This window comes from Lolium perenne, chromosome 2, assembly GCF_019359855.2.
Source record: "Lolium perenne isolate Kyuss_39 chromosome 2, Kyuss_2.0, whole genome shotgun sequence".
NCBI lineage: Eukaryota > Viridiplantae > Streptophyta > Magnoliopsida > Poales > Poaceae > Lolium > Lolium perenne.
The window spans coordinates 156985311-157003256 of NC_067245.2; positions in this window are offsets into that span (position 1 = coordinate 156985311).

The following is a 17946-nucleotide window of genomic DNA, read 5'->3' on the forward strand; positions in this document are numbered from 1 at the left end:
GTAGTAGCAACGGCACCAGAAAAGTGCTTCCAGGACAGTAAACTGATGGGGTTCGTAGCATAGAAAACAAAAATTTTCCTACCGCAAAACGAATAAATCCAAGATCTAATCTATGGAACACCCAAGATCTAATCTACAAGATCTAAGCAACGAGATGGAGATGAGACTAACCCTCGAAAATTCCAAAGCCTACGAGATTAATCTCGTTGTTGGTGTAGACGATCGTCCCCGGTGCTGCAATCCGGCAGCACTTCCGTACTCGGTCGCGCGTACGGTGTCGATGAAGCTCCTTCCTCTCCCGTTCCAGCGGGCAGCGGAGGTGTGGTAGATCTCCTCCAAACTCCAGCAGCACGACGGCGTGGTGGTGGTAGTGGAGGAAGAAAAGCTGCAGGGCTTCGCCTAAGCCGGAGCAGCGTATGGTGGAGGGAGAGGCGGCCAGAGGAGGAGGCAATGGATGGGGGGTGTGGCCGGCCACCCCCTCCCCTCTTTATATAGGGGGGCAGCCGGCCAAGGTGGCCCCCTTTCCCATCTAGGGTTAGGGGGGGCGGCGGCCAAGGGGGGGAGAGGGGCTTTCCCCTCCCCCAAGTTGATCCCCCCCAGGGAAACCCTAGGGGGTTGGCCGGCCTGGGCCTTGGGGGCCAAGTGCCCCTGGCCCATTAGGCCAGGGAGCATCCCCTCGGCCCACGCTAGGCCTCCTAGGTCGTGGGCCCCATGGAGGACCCCTCCGGAACCTTCTAGAACCTTCCAGTCAACCACCGGAAAAATTCCGAACATTTCCGAAACCCAGAAATCAACTTCCCTTATATGAATCTTATTCTCCGGACTATTCCGGACCTCCTCGTGACATCCTGGATCACATCCGAGACTCCGAACAAACTTCGTCTCCATACCATATTCAAATCTACTTATGCGACATCGAACCTTAAGCGCGTCACCCTACGGTTCGCGAACTATGCAGACATGGTCGAGACTCCTCTCCGAGCAATAACCAATAGCGGGATCTGGAGATCCATAATGGCTCCCACATATTCAACGATGACTTAGTGATCGATTGAACCATTTACATACGATGTCAATTCCCTTTGTCTCACGATATTTTACTTGTCCGAGGTTTGATCATCGGTATCTCCATACCTTGTTCAACCTCGTTACCGACAAGTACTCTTTACTCGTACCGTGGTATGTGATCTCTTATGAACTATTCATATGCTTGCAAGCTAATCAGATGACATTCCACCGAGAGGGCCCAGAGTATATCTATCCGTCATCAGGATGGACAAATCCCACTGTTGATCCATATGCCTCAACTCACACTTTCCAAATACCTAATCCCATCTTTATTGTCACCCATTTACGCAATGACGTTTGATGTAATCAAAGTACCCTTTCGGTGTAAGTGATTTACATGATCTCATGGTCGAAGGATTAAGACAACTATGTATTGAAAGCTTATAGCAAATGAACTTGATGACTTGATCTTATGCTACGCTCATCTGGGTGTGTGTCCATTATATCATTCAACTAATGACATAACCTTGTTATTAATAACATCCAATGTTCATGATCACGAAACCATGATCATCTATTAATCAACAAGCTAGTTATACAAGAGGCTTACTAGGGACTCCTTGTTGTTTACATAACACACATGTATCAATGTTTCGGTTAATACAATTATAGCATGGTATATAAACATTTATCATAAACACAAAGATATTATAATAACCACTTTATTATTGCCTCTTGGGCATATCTCCAACAGTCTCCCACTTGCACTAGAGTCAATAATCTAGATTACATTGTAAGGTACCTAACACCCATGGCATTCTGGTGTTGGTCATGCTTTGCCCTTGGGAGAGCTTTAGTCAACAGATCTGCAACATTCAGATCCGTGTGTACTTTGCAAATCTCTACTTCACCATCTTCGATGTACTCGCGAATCGAATGAAAACGCAGCTTGATATGCTTCAGCTTCTTGTGTGACCTTGGTTCCTTTGCATTGGCGATGGCACCCGTGTTGTCACAATAAATGACTAACGGGTCCAATGCACTAGGAACCACACCAAGCTCAACAATGAACCTCTTCATCCATACTGCTTCCGATGAAGCCTCTCGAAGCCGCTATATATTCAGATTCTCGTTGAAGATTTCGCCACCGTGCATCGCTTGGAACTGCTCCAGCCATCGTCGCACCATTCAATATAAACACGTACCTGCATCGAGACTTAGAGTCATCAGGATCGGTGTTCCAACTTGCATCTGTGTAACTAGTTACAACGAGCTCTTGGTCACCGCCATAACAAAGAAACATATCCTTAGTCCTTTTCAAGTACTTCAGGATATTCTTGACCGCTATCCAGTGTTCCATTCCTGGATCACTTTGATATCTGCTGGTCAAACTAACAGCATGTGCGATATCCGGTCTAGTACACAGCATGGCATACATGAGAGAGCCTACTGCCGAAGCATAGGGGATCTTGCTCATCCTCTCTCTTTCTTCTGCTGTAGCTGGACCTTGAGTCTTACTCAAGACCTTACCTGCAACATAGGCAAGAACCCCTTCTTGCTTTCATCCATTCTAAACTTCTTTAGAATCTTGTCCAAGTATGTACTCTGTGAAAGGCCTATTAGGCGTCTTGATCTATCTCTATAAATCTTGATGCCTAAAATGTATGCTGCTTCACCAAGGTCTTTCATTGAAAAACATTTATTCAAATAACCTTTAACACTGCTTAATAGTTCTATATCATTCCCAATCAATAATATGTCATCTACATATAATATCGTGAACGCCACAGAGCTCCCACTCACTTTCTTGTAAATACAGGCCTCACCATGAGTCCGTATAAAACCGAAGTCTTTGATCACTCTATCAAAGCGTAGATTCCAACTCCGGGATGCTTGCTTCAGTCCATAAATGGAACGCTGAAGTTTGCATACCTTGTCAGCATTTTCAGGATCAACAAAACCTTTGGGTTGTATCATATACAACTCTTCCTCAATATCACCATTAAGGAACGCCGTTTTGACATCCATCTGCCAGATTTCATAATCGAAAAATGCAGCTATTGCTAACAAAATCCTCACAGACTTTAGCTTCGCTACAGGTGAGAAAGTCTCATCGTAGTCAACTCCTTGAATTTGTCGGAAACCCTTTGCGACAAGTCGAGCTTTATAGACAGTAATATTACCATCAAGATTCTGTTTTTCTCTTAAAGATCCATTTATTCTCGACAGCCTTGCGGCTATCAGGTAAGTCTACCAAAGTCCATACTTTGTTATCATACATGGATCCCATTTCGGATTTCATGGCTTCTTGCCATTTGTTGGAATCTGGGCTCATCATGGCTTCTTCATACGTCGCAGGGTCCTCATCATTGTTGTCCACAATCATGACATTCAGACAGGGATCATACCAATCAGGAGTGGTACGTTCCCTCGTCGATCTGCGAGGTTCGATGGCTTCCTCGTTCGAAGTTTCATGATCATCATCATTCGCTTCCTCTCCTATCGGTGCAGCTGTGCAGGAATTTCTTCCGGCACTGCGCTACTCTGATCTATGAGAGAAGGTTCATTAACCTCGTCGAGTTCTACTTTCCTTCCAGTCACTTCTTTAGTGAGAAACTCCTTCTCAAGAAAGGATCCGTTCTTGGCAACAAAGATTTTGCCTTCGGATCTGTGATAGAAAGTATACCCAATTGTTTCTTTAGGGTATCCTATGAAGACGCATTTCTCCGCTTTGGGTTCTAGCTTGTCAGGTTGTAACTTCTTTACATAAGCTTCGCAACCCCAAACTTTAAGGAACGACAGCTTAGGTTTCTTTCCAAACCATAGTTCATACGGTGTCGTTTCAACGGATTTAGATGGTGCCCTATTTAAAGTGAATGCGGCTGTCTCTAATGCATAACCCCAAAACGACAACGGCAAATCGGTAAGAGACATCATAAACCGAACCATATCTAACAGAGTTCGATTACGACGTTCGGACACACCATTACGCTGTGGTGTTCCCGGCGGTGTCAACTGTGAAAGTATTCCGCATTTCTTTAAATGCATGCCAAACTCATAACTCAGATATTCGCCTCCGCGATCAGAACGTAGAAACTTAATCTTCTTGTTACGTTGATTTTCTACTTCACTTTGGAATTCCTGGAACTTCTCAAAAGTCTCGGACTTATGTTTCATAAAGTAAATATATCCATATCTACTCAGATCATCCGTGAAGGTTAGAACATAACGATAACCACCGCGCGATGCTACACTCATTGGTCCGCACACATCGGTATGTATGATTTCCAATAAGTCTGTAGCTCGCTCCATTGTACCAGAAAATGGAGTCTTAGTCATTTTTCCCATTAGACATGCTTCGCATCTGTCAAGTGACTCAAAGTCAAGTGACTCAAGAAGTCCATCGGAATGGAGTTTCTTCATGCGCTTCACTCCAATATGACCAAGACGACAGTGCCACATATAAGTAGAATTATCATTCAATTTCATTCGCTTAGCATTAATGTTATGAACATGTGTATCACTGCTATCGAGATTTAACAAGAATAAACCATTCATCTCAGGTGCATGGCCATAAAAGACATTACTCATATAAATCGAACAACCATTATTCTCAGACTTAAACGAATAACCGTCTTGCATTAAACAAGATCCAGATATAATGTTCATGCTCAACGCAGGTACCAAATAACAATTATTAAGGTTTAAAACTAATCCCGAAGGTAGATGTAGAGGGAGCGTGCCGACAGCGATCACATCGACTTTGGATCCATTTCCAACGCGCATCGTCACCTCGTCTCTTGCCAGGCTTCGTCTATTCCGCAGTTCCTGTTTCGAGTTACAAATGTGAGCAACCGAACCAAGTATCAAATACCCGAGGCACTACTACGAGAACCAGTAAGATAGACATCAATAACATGTATATCAAATATACCTTTCTTTTGACGTGGCCGCTTCTTCAGATCGGCCAAGTATTTGGGGCAATTGCGCTTCCAGTGCCCCTTCCCCTAGCAGTAATAGCACACAGTCTCAGGTTTAGGACCAGCCTTAGGCTTCTCAGGATGCGGTGCAACTTTCTTGCCGCCCTTCTTGAAGTTACCCTTGTTAGGCTTGCCTTGCTTTTTGAAACTGGTGGTCTTGTTGACCATCAACACTTGGTTCTCCTTCTTAATCTCTACTTCAGCAGATTTCAGCATGGAAAAGATTTCAGGTAAATCCTTATTCATGTTCTGCATGTTGTAGTTCATCACGAAGTTCTTGTAACTTGGTGGCAGTGATTGAAGGACACGATGAATACCCAGCTGGTTAGGGATCATCATCCCCAAGTCATTGAGCTTCTTCGCATGCCCGGACATGACGAGCATGTGCTCACTAACGGAGCTGCCTTCTTCCATCATGCAGGTAAAGAACTGCTTCGAGGCCTCATAGCTCTCCACGGCCGCATGAGTCTCAAAGATAAGTTTGAGCTCACGCATCATCTCACAGGGGTCGTGGTGCTCAAAACGCTTTTGGAGCTCTGCCTCTAAGCTGCACAAGATGGCACACTGAACTTCGGAGTACCGAGTTGCCCGAGTCTCATAAACATTCTTTATGTCCTCGGACACTGCAGGAGGTGGTGGGGGACCTAGCGGTGCTTCGAGCACAAATTGCAGGTTTCCACCAGTGAGGAAAATCCTCACATGACGGAACCAGTCAGTGAAGTTGCTACCATTGCCCTTAAGCTTTTCTTTCTCTAGGAACTGGTTAAAATTGATGGAGGGGGGCGCCATGATCTACAACATATTTGCAAAGAGTTTAGACTAAGTTTATGATAAATTGAGTTCAATTTAATTCTGAAATTAACTAGGTGAACTCCCACTTAAAACAACATCCCTCGCATTGTCTTAGTGATTACACGAACCAAATCCACTACACCAAGTCCGATCTTCACGAGAAAAGATGTAGCTTCAAAGGCGAACACTCAAAGTGTTCATCATATCATTCATATGACTCATGCTCTACCTTTCGGTATCCCGTGTTCCGAGACCATGTCTGTACATGCTAGGCTCGTCAAGGCAACCTTGGTATCCGCGTGTGCAAATCTGGCTTGCACCCGTTGTATGCACATGTAGAGTCTATCACACCCGATCATCACGAGATGCTTCGAAACGACAAGTCTTAGCAACGGTGCATACTAAGGATGAACACTTTATTATCTTGATATTTAGTGAGAGGGATCATCTTATAATGCTACCGTCGCGATCTAAGCAAAATAAGATGCATAAAAGGATTAACATCACATGCAATTCATAATGTGTGATATGATATGGCCTTTCTTCTTTGTGCTTTTGATCTCCATCTCCAAAGCACGGACATGATCTCCATCATCACCAAAGATGGCGTCAAGGTCGATGGCGCCGCTTCATGGTTGTCCATCACTTATAGCTACTATAACAACTACTTGAAATAAAGCTATTACATGATGAATAGACACGCAGGTCTTTAACAAAATTAAAGACAACCATTAGGCTCCTGCCGGTTGCCATAATACAATAATGAACATCTCATACATCAAATATAATCATCATCACATCATGGCCATATCACATCACTGCACCTGCAAAAACAAGTTAGACGCCTCTAATTTGGTTTGCATATTTTACGTGGTTTAGGGTTTTCGAGTAAGATCCAATCTACCTACGAACATGAACCACAACGGTGATACTAGTGTTGACAATAGAAGTGTAAATTACAATCTTCACTATGGTGGGAGAGACAGACACCCGCAAAGCCACTTATGCAATACAAGTTGCATGTCAAGCGTGGAGCAAGTCTTATGAGATGCGGTCATGTAAAGTTAGCCCGGGCCGCTTCATCCCACCATCCCGCTAGAAGCAAAGTACACAAACTAAAGCAACAAGAGCATCACCGCCCACAAAACCATTGTGTTCTACTCGTGCAACAGATCTATGCATAGACATGGCTCTGATACCACTGATGGGGTTCGTAGCATAGAAAACAAAAAATTTCCTACCGCAAAACGAATAAATCCAAGATCTAATCTATGGAACACCCAAGATCTAATCTACAAGATCTAAGCAACGAGATGGAGATGAGACTAACCCTCGAAGATTCCAAAGCCTACGAGATTAATCTCGTTGTTGGTGTAGACGATCGTCCCCGGTGCTGCAATCCGGCAGCACTTCCGTACTCGGTCGCGCGTACGGTGTCGATGAAGCTCCTTCCTCTCCCGTTCCAGCGGGCAGCGGAGGTGTGGTAGATCTCCTCCAAACTCCAGCAGCACGACGGCGTGGTGGTGGTAGTGGAGGAAGAAAAGCTGCAGGGCTTCGCCTAAGCCGGAGCAGCGTATGGTGGAGGGAGAGGCGGCCAGAGGAGGAGGCAATGGATGGGGGGTGTGGCCGGCCACCCCCTCCCCTCTTTATATAGGGGGGCAGCCGGCCAAGGTGGCCCCCTTTCCCATCTAGGGTTAGGGGGGCGGCGGCCAAGGGGGGGAGAGGGGCTTTCCCCTCCCCCAAGTTGATCCCCCCGAGGGAAACCCTAGGGGGTTGGCCGGCCTGGGCCTTGGGGGCCAAGTGCCCCTGGCCCATTAGGCCAGGGAGCATCCCCTCGGCCCACGCTAGGCCTCCTAGGTCATGGGCCCCATGGAGGACCCCTCCGGAACCTTCTAGAACCTTCCAGTCAACCACCGGAAAAATTCCGAACATTTCCGAAACCCAGAAATCAACTTCCCTTATATGAATCTTATTCTCCGGACTATTCCGGACCTCCTCGTGACATCCTGGATCACATCCGAGACTCCGAACAAACTTCGTCTCCATACCATATTCAAATCTACTTATGCGACATCGAACCTTAAGCGCGTCACCCTACGGTTCGCGAACTATGCAGACATGGTCGAGACTCCTCTCCGAGCAATAACCAATAGCGGGATCTGGAGATCCATAATGGCTCCCACATATTCAACGATGACTTAGTGATCGATTGAACCATTTACATACGATGTCAATTCCCTTTGTCTCGCGATATTTTACTTGTCCGAGGTTTGATCATCGGTATCTCCATACCTTGTTCAACCTCGTTACCGACAAGTACTCTTTACTCGTACCGTGGTATGTGATCTCTTATGAACTATTCATATGCTTGCAAGCTAATCAGATGACATTCCACCGAGAGGGCCCAGAGTATATCTATCCGTCATCAGGATGGATAAATCCCACTGTTGATCCATATGCCTCAACTCACACTTTCCAAATACTTAATCCCATCTTTATTGTCACCCATTTACGCAATGACGTTTGATGTAATCAAAGTACCCTTTCGGTGTAAGTGATTTACATGATCTCATGGTCGAAGGATTAAGACAACTATGTATTGAAAGCTTATAGCAAATGAACTTGATGACTTGATCTTATGCTACGCTCATCTGGGTGTGTGTCCATTATATCATTCAACTAATGACATAACCTTGTTATTAATAACATCCAATGTTCATGATCACGAAACCATGATCATCTATTAATCAACAAGCTAGTTATACAAGAGGCTTACTAGGGACTCCTTGTTGTTTACATAACACACATGTATCAATGTTTCGGTTAATACAATTATAGCAAAAAGATGCAATTGCAGGATCTAAAGGAAATAGCTTCGAGCACAAACACAATGGCGCCAGAAAAGTACTGTTACCTGGAACCGGAGTATGAGTGCCTTTTACCTTTCCTCCCCGGCAACGGCGCCAGAAAATAGCTTGATGTCTACGCCCCCTCCTTTTCTCTCAGACGGTGTTGGGCCTCCAAGAGCAGAGGTTTGTAGAACAGCAGCAAGTTTTCCCTTAAGTGGATCACCCAAGGTTTATCGAACTCAGGGAGGAAGAGGTCAAAGATATCCCTCTCATGCAACCCTGCAACCACAAAGCAAGAAGTCTCTTGTGTCCCCAACACACCTAATAGGTGCACTAGTTCGGCGAAGAGATAGTGAAATACAGGTGGTATAAATAAGTAGTAGCAACGGCACCAGAAAAGTGCTTTGCCCAGGACAGTAAACAAGCAGTAGTAACGCAGCAGTAGTAACGCAGTAAAATAGTAAACTAGCAGCGATAGCAGTATTTAGGAACAAGGCCTAGGGATCATACTTTCACTAGTGGACACTCTCAACATTGATCACATAACAGAATAAATAAATGCATACTCTACACTCTTGTTGGATGATGAACACCATTGCGTAGGATTACACGAACCCTCAATGCCGGAGTTAACAAGCTCCACAATTCAATGTTCATATTTAAATAACCTTAGAGTGCATGAAAGATCAACACGACTAAACCAAGTACTAACATAGCATGCACACTGTCACCTTCACACTATGTAGGAGGAATAGATCACATCAATACTATCATAGCAATAGTTAACTTCATAATCTACAAGAGATCATAATCATAGCCTACGCCAAGTACTAACACGGATGCACACACTGTCACCATTACACCGTGCAGGAGGAATAAAACTACTTTAATAACATCACTAGAGTAGCACATAGATAAATTGTGATACAAAACACATTGCAATCATAAAGAGATATAAATAAGCACTTCACTATGCCATTTAACAGTGAATAAGTATTCTGTGAAATATAGCCTAAGAGACCCACACGGTGCACACACTGTCACCTTTACACACGTGGGACAAGGAGTCTCCGGAGATCACATAAGTAAAACTCACTTGACTAGCATAACGACATCTAGATTACAAGCATCATCATATGAATCTCAATCATGTAAGGCAGCTCATGAGATTATTGTATTGAAGTACATAGGAGAGAGATTAACCACATAGCTACCGGTACAGCCCCGAGCCTCGATGGAGAACTACTCCCTCCTCATGGGAGATAGCAGCGTTGATGAAGATGGCGGTGGTGTCGATGGAGAAGCCTTCCGGGGGCACTTCCCCGTCCCGGCGGCGTGCCGGAACAGAGACTCCTGTCCCCCAGATCTTGGCTTCGCGATGGCGGCGGCTCTGGAAGGTTTCTCGTACCGTGGCTTTTCCGTGTCGAGGTTTTAGGTCGAGGGGCTTTATGTAGGCGAAGAGGCGGCGTCAGAAGGTCAACAGGGTGACGACACTATAGGGGGGCGCGGGCCCCCCCTTGGCCCCGCCGGCCTAGGGTTTGGTGGGCCTGTGCCCCCTCTCTGGCGGTTCTCGTGTGTTCTGGATGCTTCCGGGCAAAATAGGAACCTGGGCGTTGATTTCGTCCGATTCCGAGAATATTTCTTTACTAGGATTTCTGAAACCAAAAACAGCAGAAAACAACAACTGGCACTTCGGCATCTTGTTAATAGGTTAGTTCCAGAAAATGCACGAATATGACATAAAGTGTGCATAAAACATGTAGATATCATCAATAATGTGGCATGGAACATAAGAAATTATCGATACGTCGGAGACGTATCACTGGACATGCTCTGACGGGCCACCGGCGCTGCTCCAATCGTTCGTCGGTCGTACTCCCACAGGCGGACGCACCTTCTCCAACTGGTCGCCCGTGATTCTTCCATCGTCCGTCAATGGTGCTAGCGGCGGGATGCTGCAAACGAGGGGGTGGCACTACTACTGGAGGCATGTGGTTATGCTACATAAGGCCGTCGGTGTTGCTACAAAAGTGGAGCTTGGAGCTAAAGCAGGATCAGGCGGTGCGGTGCTGCTGCACTAGCCATCGTGTCGGGATTCTCCAACGACGGAGGAACGACGCGGGCATGCATGCAGGGGATGTGCGTGTGTGTGGGGGGGGGGGGGGGATTCTGCATCTGCATCTGCGACGCCCTCGACTGTGTTCTCCGGCGATGCCCTCGACTGTGTTCACGGGTGACGGGTTCTCCGTCGACGGCCATCGGTCGCAAGGGGTGGGGAAAGAGCGGTTGTGTGGCCCCGCGATGTGCGGAATGAGCAGAAAGTTTTTAGTTGCTTTTTTAGGGTTTATTTTTTAGAGAGAGAAGGACACGTGTCGGCATGCAGAGGTGGAGGATCGGGCGATATTATCGTCCGGGGGCGCTCAGCGCTCGAAATAAAAAAGTTTACGATCCGGCCACACAACGTTCCAGTGTAGCCCGTTTCTCGCGGGAGATTAGAAGCGGTAAGTTATTTCGCCTCCCCAAAGGCATGAAAAGCCCGATTTTTGAGTTATTTAGCGCGTTAATTGAGTGCACCGTTTGGTTTTTTTTGTTGGGCTCCAATTTTTCAACTTAAATCTCGCCTCCGCTCCCCCCGATCAGCGTACTTGAGTGCAGTAGTAAATCAATCAAGGACCAAATTAATAATTGCGTGATTGAGAGGAGTGGGGAAAGTTATATCACGGGATCTCTTTTCCTCTCTCAATCTCTCTATATATATGTAGGAGCTCAGTCATTTGTTTGTGTTGTCTCACCGATTTATCACATCGACAAAGCATCAAAGTTAGTGCCTATAGAGGATGGACAATTATACTAGTCGCATCCTTGTACTACTAGCTCTGATGATGATGTCTATGCATCTCGTATGCTTTGCTACTGTTGCGCAAGGTAAGTACTAGCCCATGTGGCTAGTTATTTGTCTGACTGTTTTATTTCTACAGTACTCATCCTTCAACATCGAAGTTATATAGTTTGCTGGTTATTCACACGTGATTTATTTTCTCCTAGAAACATGACAATGATTTTTCTTTTGTTTCATGTCTCGTTTGTAAATAACTCAGCAATGATGATGATTCGTTTATTATCTATAGGCCGTATCATCATAGCTAGTAACAAGGATGACGAGAAGATCAATCTCCCAGGTGGGTTGTGCAGACATTATGTTCACGAGTGCAAGGACAAACATTATTGCGATTGTTGTCTTGTAAATAATCTTTGCTACCTGTCTGTGGACATGTGCAACAAAAATTGTGTCTCCACTTCAGACATGGTGGCGACAACGATCCCTCATTATTTACCTGCTCCTTTCCCTGCCTAGTCAATTTGGCACAACGGCTCATGTGCGGAATCAGCAAAAATAATTCTTTTTGTTGCAGTTTGATTTGTCATATCGCATTTAATTTTATACAGTATCACTGATTAAATCGAAAATTTGTTTTCGTTGCAAGAGAGATCTTTGGAACGTGTGAATGACCATAAGAACATCCCGACTTTTCGCTTATACCGAAACACTGTTCACTGATAGGTTTACAACCATTTTCGCTTATTAAAATTTGTTTCCTAGTACTTGAAAACTGATTCGGTCCAATACATTTGCGAACTTTTTTCTGTGCGGTAAAATCTCAAAGAAGTTGGCCTACTCTTATTCGCAAAAAAATTTGGTGCACTCTTTTTTAACAGAAACATCTACTACTTATCCACATTTATACTACTACTTCCTCCGAAACAGATAACGGGCGAGCCTCCCCTAAAAAAAAGATAACCAGCGAGACATGAGCAAAATCGCTGGGACCAAAATAAAAACTAATTGAGAAAACGGATTTGCTAATTTTTCAGTAAACTGAGACTTAGCTTAGAGCTCAGTAAACGTCTAAGCCTTCTGATTTTCCGCCTGCTTTTAGATTCGTGGTTGTGTGGGTTCTTTTGTATTCGGCCTGGTTATCCTTCATCGCGTGGGCTTTTGTTTACTGGGCCGTATTCGTTGAGCTCACTGTTTAGCTCGCCGTCTTATCTGTTTGCTCGTTGGCCCATTGTGAAATAGATAAGCTAAAAAGGGAATAAATGAGGAGTTAGTGATTCGATCCTAGGAAGAGTTGAGCTAGATTGAGTGGTGCATGCCAACCGATGCTGTGATGTTGTTCCATGTTGTGTCGGTTTCTATTCACGTATTTCGTTCGATGTGGTTTCGGTGGTTATTACGTTGAGCGTTGCATTTTTTTTACCCAGGTGTTCCATTCTCATTTGTGGGTATGGGGTTTCTTCTAGATAGGATTTAGTTCGGTATTTTTTTGTTTCTCATTTTTTCCTTTCATGTATTTTTTTACTATTTTTTATTTTTATTTTCCTTCTCCAACATTTCTTTTGTTTCCTAGGCATTTTTTTTGTTCATTTAAGTCATTTTTCTTTAATACGGGGAAACATTATTTTCGCTCGTGAATAGATATTTGTTTACTATACATAATATTCTTGTTACGTATGTAAATGAGATTTTATTACTCTGACACAATATTTCTATCCCGAAATAAACGAGCTAGTTCTTCAGACGCAATATTTTTGTTTCTCGAGTAGACTACACACTAGCAGGGAAAACCCTACTAATGTTAGACAAAATTTGAGTACCACCAGAGCACCAGCGCGCGCTACCATGACGGTGGTATCGGGCTACCGCGGGCGCACAACCCTAGTACCCTAGCGGTCGGTAAACAACGTACCATTGGCGCGCCAGTGATAACCTATTACTGCCGGTGTATCGGGGTTTTGTGTCGGCGGTAGGGCATCAAGCCTGTTGAAAGAACATTTCCCGTCCTTTTGGGTTTTGTGTGTTTGATGTCAACACTAGGTATATATTTATGTGTGTTGATGTAGACATGTACAAGATTTCAAGATATATACTTGACTGGTGGTATGGTATGTCTGTCCTGAAGATTCTGCAGGTTTTTCATTTCAGGCGGAAGTTCCGGCCCCTGCCGGCGGAACTTCCGCCCTGTTTCTCCTCTCCGCAGACCATCAGCGCCCCTCTCAGTTGGAGTTTTCGAAGGCTGACCGGAAGTTCCGGTGCTGCTGGCCGGAAGTTCCGGTCAGCGGAACTTCCGCCCAACTTCCGGGCAAGTTCCGGAATCATGAAGATCATGGCTCAGTATGTTCTGTAAGGCTTTTTCGCAATTCCGGAACTTGGTCGGAACTTGGCCGGAACTTCCGGTCACCGGAAGTTCCGCCCTAGTTCCGCCCCAAACTCAGTTTGCCAGCTTGTCTGACTCGGAATCATCCTGCCGGAACTTCCGGTCCTCTTGGCCGGAACTTTCGGTCCCAGCCGGAACTTCCGGCCCTCCTGGCCAAAACTTCCGGTGTTACTGAAAAACGTCCATAACGGTCAGATCTGAGAGCTCCAATCATATAAATAGCTCTCTTCTCCAATGGGACAAGCTCCTAAATCATTGCACAAAAATCTGCCAAGCTTCACCACCATTAGAGCCACCTCAAGAACTCAAGATTTGCAAGATCTCCTTCCTCCCCCAACCAAAGCTCTTGATCTTTGGAGATTCGAAGGAGAAGACACCGATCTACATCCTCACCGAAGCGATTTACATTTCCCCCTCAGTTGTTTGAGGGCCCTCTTGCTAGTGTTCCTCTTTGGATCCCTAGTTGATTTGTGTTGATGTATTGTTGTTGATTGTTGTGTTGTTACAGATTTGGGAGCCTCCAATTCGGTTGTGGATGTGTGCCCCAAGAACCTTGTAAAGGCCCAGTTTCCGCCTCGAGGAAATCCCTTAGTGGAAGTGGGCTAGGCCTTCGTGGTGTTGCTCATAGGAGATCTGAGTGAAGCCTTCGTGGCTGTTGGTTTGTGATAACCCACAAGTATAGGGGATCGCGTGTAGCCTTTTCGATAAGTAAGAGTGTCGAACCCAACGAGGAGCTAAAGGTAGGATAAACATTCTCTCAAGTTCTATCAACCACTGATACAACTCTACGCACACTAAGCGTTTGCAACATCGAGGAAATAAAACTAGAGCGATAACGGGTATGAGAGGTGACTTTGCAGAACAATAAAATACACAGAATAAATGTTAGTGCTGCAACAATAAAACAAACGAAACTAACAGTACCATGAGTGTGGAAAGGCAGTGGTAATAGTGGTGGCTTTGTCCAAGATCAATTAGTGAGGATCTTGGGTTCAATGTCTTCGATGCAGCTTTCTATGTAGGAGAGGCTAAATATACATGCTCTCCCTCCGGGATTACAAGTAATATATGATTGGCTTGCTAGCAAACATCCGTAAATACTAGCAAGCATTAAGGTTTCCCCAACCATAGCCTTAAGTAAATGGTCCTCTTACTCCCATACATGCAACTATCCGGTTTGCGTCCTCAGGTTTCTGTCACTCCGGCAGAACTTCCCCCTTCTAGTATACAAGTACTACCAACCCTATGGTGCTTGATCCGTGCGCGCACAAATATAATGGGCACCAAGGACGGTAACATATCAACATACAACTCTAATAAACCAAAGAGAAACAACCAATCAATCAATGAACAAATAAACTATGGCAACATGACATAGATCATAGGATTATAACTTATAGCACCAAACACCATGTTTACATAGGGCGGTACAGAGGTTTGTGAGAGGATGGACCACTGAATACAATGAGGAGTTGGTGATGGAGATGGCGGTGAAGACGTCGGAGAGGGGCTCAGCGAGGAGCGCCGGGAGGCAAAGGCGTGGGCGGCGCCGGCGGCGGCGCGGGGGACTCCTTCCCCGCCGCCGGCATCATGGGGGAGCGCCGCTTGATGTCTACTCACGCTTCTTTTCCTGTAGACAGTGTTGGGCCTCCAAGAGCAGAGGTTTGTAGAACAACAGCAAGTTTTCCCTTAAGTGGATCACCCAAGGTTTATCGAACTCAGGGAGGAAGAGGTCAAAGATATCCCTCTCATGCAACCCTGCAACCACAAAGCAAGAAGTCTCTTGTGTCCCCAACACACCTAATACACTTGTCAGATGTATAGGTGCACTAGTTCGGCGAAGAGATAGTGAAATACAGGTGGTATGAATATATGAGCAGCAGTAACAGCGCCAGAAAATACTTGATGCTACAACTGGCGTGTGGTTGATGGTGGTAATATTGCAGGAAGTACAGATGCAGTAGAACAGTAAACAAGCAGTGATAGCAGTATTTGGAAACAAGGCCTAGGGATCATACTTTCACTAGTGGACACTCTCAACATTGATCACATAACAGACTAAATAGATAAATGCTATACTCTACACTCTCTTGTTGGATGATGAACACCACTAATTGTGTAGGATTACACGAACCCTCAATGCCGGAGTTAACAAGCTCCACAATATTCGATATTCATGTTTAAATAACCTTAGAGTGCATGATAGATCAACACGACTAAACCAAGTACTAACATAGCATGCACACTGTCACCATCACACTATGAAGGAGGAATAGATCACATCAATACTATCATAGCAATAGTTAACTTCATAATCTACAAGAGATTACAATCATAACCTACGCCAAGTACTACACGATGCACACACTGTCACCTTTATACCTTGCAGGAGGAATAGACTACTTTAATAACATCACTAGAGTAACACATAGATGAATAGTGATACAAAACTCATATGAATCTCAATCATGTAAGGCAGCTCCTGAGATCATTGTATTGAAGTACATAGGAGAGAGATTAACCACATAGCTACCAGTACAGCCCTTAGCCTCGATGGAGAACTACTCCCTCCTCATGGGAGACAGCAGCGGTGATGAAGATGGCGGTGGAGATGGCAGCGGTGTCGATGGAGAAGCCTTCCGGGGGGCACTTCCCCGTCCCGGCGGCGTGCCGGAACAGAGACTCCTGTCCCCCAGATCTTGGCTTCGCGATGGCGGCAGCTCTGGAAGGTTTCTCGTACCGTGGCTTTTCTGTATCGATGTTTTAGGTCAGGGACCTTTAAATAGGCGAAGAGGAGGAGTCGGAAGGTCGACGAGGCGGCGACACAGTAGGGGGGCGCGGCCCACCCCCTGGCCGCGCCGGCCTATCATCTGGGGCCCACAGGGCCCTCCTCTGGTGGCTCTCGGGTGTTCTGGAAGCTTTGTGGGATTCTAAGATGCTGGGCGTTGATTTCGTCCAATTCCGAGAATATTTCCTTACTAGGATTTCTGAAACCAAAAACAGCAGAAAACAGGAACTGGCACTTCGGCATCTTGTCAATAGGTTAGTTCCGGAAAACGCATAAATATGACATAAAGTGTGAACAAAACATGTAGGTATTGTCATAAAACAAACATGGAACATAAGAAATTATCGATACGTCGGAGACGTATCAGCATCCCCAAGCTTAGTTCCTACTCGTCCTCGAGTAGGTAAACGATAACAAAGATAATTTCTGAAGTGACATGCTACCAACATGATCTTAATCATAGTATTGTAAAGCATATGAGATGAATGAAGTGATTCAAAGCAATAATAAAGACAATGATTAAACAACTGAATCATATAGCAAAGACTTTTCATGAATAGAACTTTCAAGACAAGCATCAATAAGTCTTGCATAAGAGTTAACTCATGAAGCAATAAGCAATAGATTCTAAATAAAGGCATTGAAGCAACACAAAGGAAGATTAAGTTTCAGCGGTTGCTTTCAACTTGTAACATGTATATCTAATGGATATTGTCAACATAAAGTAATATAATAAGTGCAATAAGAAATAAGTGCCGGAAAATGCATAAATATGACATAAAGTATGTATAAAACATGTGTGTATCATCATAAAACAAGCATGGAACATAAGAAATTATCGATACGTTGGAGATGTATCAGCATCCCCAAGCTTAGTTCCTACTCGTCCCGAGTAGGTAAACGATAACAAAGATAATTTCTGAAATGACATGCTATCATAATCTTGATCATACTATTGTAAGCACATGTAATGAATGCAGCGATTCGAAGCAATGGTAAATATAATGAGTAAACAATTGAATCATATAGCAAAGACTTTTCATGAATAGTACTTTCAAGACAAGCATCAATAAGTCTTGCATAAGAGTTAACTCATAAAGCAATAAATTCATAGTAAAGGCATTGAAGCAACACAAAGGAAGATTAAGTTTCAGCGGTTGCTTTCAACTTGTAACATGTATATCTAATGGATATTGTCAACATAAAGTAATATAATAAGTGCAATAAGAAAGTATGTAAGAATCAATGCACAGTTCACACAAGTGTTTGCTTCTTGAGATGGGAGGAAATAGGTGAATTGACTCAACATGAAA